General features: G+C 40.5%; 1 non-coding gene across 1 annotated transcript; it reads right to left on the bottom strand.

Moving 5' to 3' along the window:
• Nucleotides 1-1,849: 1,849 nt before the first annotated feature.
• Nucleotides 1,850-1,923, bottom strand: TRNAI-AAU (transfer RNA isoleucine (anticodon AAU)). The gene has a single exon. It is a non-coding gene; the product is annotated as a tRNA-Ile (tRNA).
• Between the last annotated feature and the right edge of the window lie 4,414 nt (nt 1,924-6,337).

Genomic DNA, 6,337 nt, shown 5'->3' with positions numbered 1-6,337 from the left:
TGCCAAAGTTTGTAAGCAACCAAAATGTCTTCCAGTAGATGAGTAGATAAATAAACTGTGATACATCCAGACAATGGAAAATTATTCAGCACTGAAAGGAAATGAGCTATCAAGCCATGAAAATATATGGAGGAACCTTAAATGGATATCACTAAGTGAAAGAAGCCAACCTGAAAAGGCTACATACTGTATGATTCAACTATATGACATCTGGAAAAGGCAAAAGTATGGAGAAAATAAAAGGTCAGGTTGCCAAGGATTAGGAGGGAGAGGGGGATAAATAAGCACTGAGGATTTTTAGGGCAGTGAAACTACTCTGTATCATACTGTAATGGTGGACATATGTCATTATATATCTGTCAAAACCTCTGGGATGTACAACACCAAGAGTGAACCCTATGTAAACTACATACTTTGGGTGACAATGACCTGTTGTAGTAGGTTCATCAGTTGTAATAAATCTACCATTCTGATTTAGGATGTTGACAGTGGGAGAGAACGTGTGTGGTATGGGAGGGGGTATGTGAGAACTTTCCACTCAGTTTTGCTGTGAACCTCAAACTGCTCTAAAAAATAAAGCTTATTTATTTATTTTTTTAAATAAAGCTTATTTTAAAAAACAAACAAAAAACTAAATAACAACCCAAAAAAGCAAGGAGAAAGAGCCAAGGGGTTTTTCAAGAATCTTCTTTGTCAAGTTTGCTACTATTCATTGGTGAAAGCAAGTTGCAGTGTTCAGCCTAGAGTGGGAGGGCACTACAAGGTCACATGAGAAAGAGCACGGATAAAGGGAAGGGAGAAGAATTGTGATCATTAAGGCAATAAGCCCACCACAACTGGCTAATTATTTCTGGTTGATTTAATGCAGGAAGGTCAAGATAAAAATCAACGTTTTTATTACCTGGTTCTGTTCTCCACATATTACAGTTTCTTACCCCAGTTCCATCGTCATTCAAGCCATAATCACGACCCATCCTGCCAGTTACAACATCCCTAAACCTCACCCACCCTTCACCCTGTCCTTAACAACATCTCTGTTCATTCCATCACTGAACTGAAAGTTAAATTGAGAGCCTCAGAGATAAAATCGGTGTATTTATTATACATTACTTGGATAAACAAATAAATAAATAAAGTGATTTTACTTTTAGGCCAAAATAAAATGTTCAGAACGTGAACTAATCATAGCATTTGGAAACACTCTCTGATAGTGAGGCTTCTTCATACATTCAATCCACAAATATTTATCTAATGCCTACGTTGTGTTGAAAACTGTTCTTGGTCCTGGAGATCTGGAAAAAAAAGCTGTCCTCATAGACAGAAATTCTGGTAAAGGCCAAGTGATAGTTCAAAAGAAAAAACGAAGAGGAAAATATGCATTGTGTCTGATTGTGATTATTTTAGTAGCAAGCAATAACGACTTCAACAGTGTTGACAAGGCAGCGCAAAGGCCGAGGAGGTAATTATGTAGATGAAGCAGGTAAGGGCCACACGTATACTTGGTGGACCGGAATCTGGGAAAGGAACAAGGAACTGGGGCTCTCTGAAGGCCAGCGGCCAGCAGATGCTGCTCTCCAATGCCATCTCTATCCTCATACCCTCATTTTCTTTACTAAAATTTCGATCTGAGGGCTTTATGACACTTTTTCCGCAAGGCTTTTCCTTTTCTGCCCCCCCTCTGCCCCCTCTGAAGACGGGGCCAAAAAAGGTAGATGTCATTGCTGAGGATTAAGAAATGAAGTGTATATTTAATTCCAATTTTATGTCGCAAAGGCTATTTCCAATATGTGAGGTGAAGACAGAAAAATTAATTTTCATTTAAGAGGGACGAAGAAAAGTGACACTTTCTTGGCCTGTACGGGGCTCGAACCCGCGACCTTGGCGTTATTAGCACCACGCTCTAACCAACTGAGCTAACCGGCCACTAGGCAACTCGCTGTTTTCATTCAAAAGTTAAAAATTATGTTTACATTCTTTTGTTTAAAATTAAAGATCTTTCTTCTTCCTTTCCAAAGGAGACTTTCGTTTAACTTTTTTAAACCAAGATCAAGTCACATTGCTTCTTCAAGCCTCTCTTCCTGTTTTCCATTTCCCCTTTCTGCGCTCCTGCGAAAAGAAAAAGACAAGGTAAAAACTCTTCCTCTGGCAGAAATGAACTTCGCCTCTCCCGTAGAAAACAAACTTTCTCAAACTCGTCGATTCAGCTCCGAGAAAACACAGTGAAACATTCACCACAGAGGTTTCCCCTTTCTCACCTCGGGAAGGATCTGGGATGAGAAGTTGGTGGTTCTGAGTTTTACTTCCGAATGGGCAGATTCTAAACTGACCCTCCAGCCAGCATGGCTGCTGGGTTTGGTCCTGGCTCCCGGCAGGAGGATTCCTCTCCATCCCGGAAGGAAAAAATCTCCGGCAGATCCGGATTCCTAAGGACTCGGGAGATGCTCCTTCTCTGAGCTCCCGTGACGACGCCCGGAGGTGTGAATGTCTGCAGCTTCCCTTTGCCGTTTTATTATCATGAACGGCTTGTGTTTCCCTTTCGTGTCCTTGAGGACGAGGACTGTGCTGTCTTCATTCCTCTGGCACCCGCGGAGCCCGCACAGCTTGGTAGGTTCTCAGTCACCTAATTTAATGAATGGGGGAAAGGGGCCAGAAGGTCATTTCTGCCACTGATCTGGTCTTCGAAATCGAGTGCAAAGATACTCCGGGTCAGTCAAATGTCATCAGACGTTTCCATTTTTTTCTTCAAGTTATGTTCAACAGAAATCAGTTCACCTCCTCGCTGGGGAGTGTGGTGTTGGGGTGGAAGATGGTGGAGAAAGATGCACTTCAACAACAACTCGGAGATCTCCATTGGCCAAAAAGGACTTTCCCTCCCAGTTCCCGCCGCTCTTGCTCCGGGAAGAATTCCAAGCACTTCTTCCTTCTTAGCCAGGCTCCTTCCGCGGTTCTTCTCAGCCGGCCGCGCCTCGGGCTCCTGGCGCTCAACTCGCTGCGTCTCCCACAGCCCAATGGTTTTCAAGTTCAACAAACCTGGCGCACATTTCTTTCTACGCACGAAACACACAAGGACGGCAATGCAACCCAGGTTTAGCAGGTGCAGGGTGCGTGTGTGTGTGTGTTGGAGGAGACAGTCTGAGCTCCAGAGCCCTCGCAAAGATCCTGGACAGGCAACTCTTCTTCCCGGACAGTTTCCCAGGAACTCAGCGTCCCGCTCTGAGTTTGTTGCCCACGCAGGTCAAAGCCATTTCGAGTGGAAAGAGGGATCACCACCATTTCTGGAGTGGCAATGGCACCTGCGACCGCTCTAGATTTTCGGGCCACTTTCAAGTTTCTCGGATTTCTATTTTGAAGGCAAAAAGAGTGACGCTCAGCTGACCATCAGGCCCCCTGCATTGAGAAGCCCCAGCAGCTGTGCAGATCTCCAAACAGTCCAGGGAAGGACGTGTTGTAATGTCCACTCTGAGTGGAACCTCTTAACGTTGGGTTTGAAGGCTGTTCCAATAAAAACAAGATATAAATAAATGCTGAAGAAGTAACAGAGCTTATGCGTCATCCTCAGTCAAGTTCAGCCTTTAGCCTTCAAATTTTGTTACCCATATCCCTCCCCCAAATTTTAAAACTATGTACCCCTGGAGCATTTTTTGGACAACTAATTGATTTTTATCATAAGATTAAGTTGTTGATTTTCTTTGTGTTATAAAAATTGACAATTTACAAATTAAACTGTTGCATCACTTGAATTTATTAAACATAAGTTCTGGATAATTTGATGCAATCATTATTTATGAAAAAATGCATGAACACCTACTTCTTTTACAGCCTTTAATCTTATGCCATTATTTTCTTCTTGAAATTCACTTTCCCAGAAATATATATCAAAATATAAATTTATTCTATGCTTGAAATTATTTTAAGCTTCCAATATCCTACTTTCCTGCAACAAAAAATGTATATGCACATCACAATAAAGTTGGGGGAGGGCATAAGGCTCTAATTTTTATGAGTTCCTCTGTACTGAATTATTTTAAAAATTATTACTTATACACAGTTAATCATAACAACAGAAATGTTATAATTTTAGAACTAATCTAAAATTGTAGGTAAAAAATAATTGAATGTTTATCTAAATAATACATCTAGGCTTTTAAAATTAGTTCATACAATCACGGATAAATTAAACATTGCCAAGATAAGTCATGTTTCAGCATTATTAGTTTACAACTACTGAGGAAATGTATTTTAACATACAAATAAAAGGAAAGTAAATCAGATTTTGTGATACAAATGTCTCACAATTGTTTAACAATTTCTGAGTTAATCGCAAAAAAAATCACATGGTAATCCACCATCAATAATTATTTCTCACATTCTATTACATTTGATAACTTGACTAGATTCTCCATTAACTTATTTAAAGCAAATAATTGGAAATTATTTCTTCTTGACTTGCTAAAGGATAGCTATCTAGGTATTAGAATAATTCAATTATCTTACCCTTTCCCCAGCCTTTCTAATTGTCCCTGTGTTGGAGCCTGGAGCTTACTGCACTTTGAGTTCATGAACTTTGGTCAGATTTAGAGTAAGAGGAACATGTTTCTTTTGCAGGGTGAGAAAAGGCCATTGAGAAATGAACACCTTGATATCAGGAGTGTTCTCAGAAAGGGCAGTTTTAGATAAAATCCATGTGGTGATTGATGACTAGGAAATTGATTGCCTGGTGCTAGCTGGGCACTTGCACTTCTTGCAAGGTCTTCCTGTGCCCCAAGAGTGAGATTAGCCTGGTTTGATCACTGTCGCTTTGGACCAATGGAACTCACTCCCTGAAAAGTGAGAAAGGGAGACGTCCACCAACTATCACATCCCCTGCTTTGTGGTAGCCACACTCCTGAGGGTTGGGTATTACTGAATGTTTAAGTAAGTTCATCATGATCACAGGTTAACAAGCAGCCAGGGCACAGGAAAGCCATCCCCATCTATGCCTTGGGAGTCAGCATTGAAACACTTTTGAATTTGGACCTATGCAGTCAGTGGAGAGATACTCCTAAAATCTCAGTAACATTAGGAAATATATTAATTTGATTATCCACATTGCAGGGCAAAAGAAACTTGCTACATGAACTACAAGTATGTCTTCATTGATGTGAAAAGGATTTCGATGACATCACAAATTGTTTCTTATTTGTGGGGAAAAGTCTTACTGTCGAGTACCTTTGTGGGGTTCTGCCCTGGCATGGAAAAATTTTCAATTGAAAAAAATGAAAATGTAGCTTACTTCTAGCTACTCTGGGTAAACATTGTAGAGGAGAAAGAACAGTGATGTGCATCAGTTGAAAGGGGGTCCAAAAAAATAGAGTATCACATAAAAAATTAGATGATAGGGCAATTGGTGTATATAAGATATAGCAGTATAAATATGAGTGACCCAGAATAGAAGAGCATTTTACCTCTCCTAGCTTCACTGGGCACTTGCTGCAGCCCACCATTTCAGCACATACAAAGGCATAAGCAAACCGAGGAGCATTTGTTTATGAAAACAACTGAACTTTAGGAAAGAACACTGCAAGTCTATGGCAGGCTCTTGCCCAGGGCTGCTCTCATTTCCCATTAGTTCTGTCAGCACAGTTGTTCAACCTGCATAGGAGAGATCATGAAAATAGCAACTTTGCTGTTGCTGGTGAGGACAGCTCACTTGATTAGTACACTGTTTTTTAAAGTAGCAATCTTGGGGGCAAAAACACCAGGCGGACCAGTGATTCTCCCAGCTTTCAGTTCTGAATAAGTTTGGAGCAAACAACGGGTGAGAGAGTGAAGTAGGGTTTAATAGGGAGATGAAACAGCCATTGGTGGGTTAAAAAGATCTGCACAAATCCCACGTTGACCTGAAGATGTGTGCATGTGCCACAGAGACAGAAGTGAAGCCAAGCCACCCCCACACATCCCTGCATGACTGAGGCTGTGCCCATACACAGAGGAGACACAATATATTATCTCAAATATCTAATATTTAACAAAAAAATTATGAGCCATGCCAAGAATCAGGAAAGTGTGACCCATACACACGAGAAAAAGAAGACAATAGAAACTGCCCTTGAGAGGACTTAGATGTTGAACCTAGAAGACAAAGACTTCAAAGCAACAGTTATGAATACTTTCAAACAATTAAAGGAAACCACATTAAACAATTAAAAGAAGTATGGTGATAATGACTCATCAAATGGAGAATTTCAATAAAGGAATAGAAATTATTTTTTTAAAACACAAGCAAAAAATATGGAGTGAAAAAGTACAATACCAGAAAGAAAAAATTAAATGCCAGAAAGGAAAAATTCACCAGAGG

This window comes from Equus caballus, chromosome 20 (genome assembly GCF_041296265.1).
Source record: "Equus caballus isolate H_3958 breed thoroughbred chromosome 20, TB-T2T, whole genome shotgun sequence".
Classification (NCBI taxonomy): Eukaryota; Metazoa; Chordata; class Mammalia; order Perissodactyla; family Equidae; genus Equus; species Equus caballus.
This window is presented reverse-complemented; position numbering and strand designations above follow the sequence as displayed.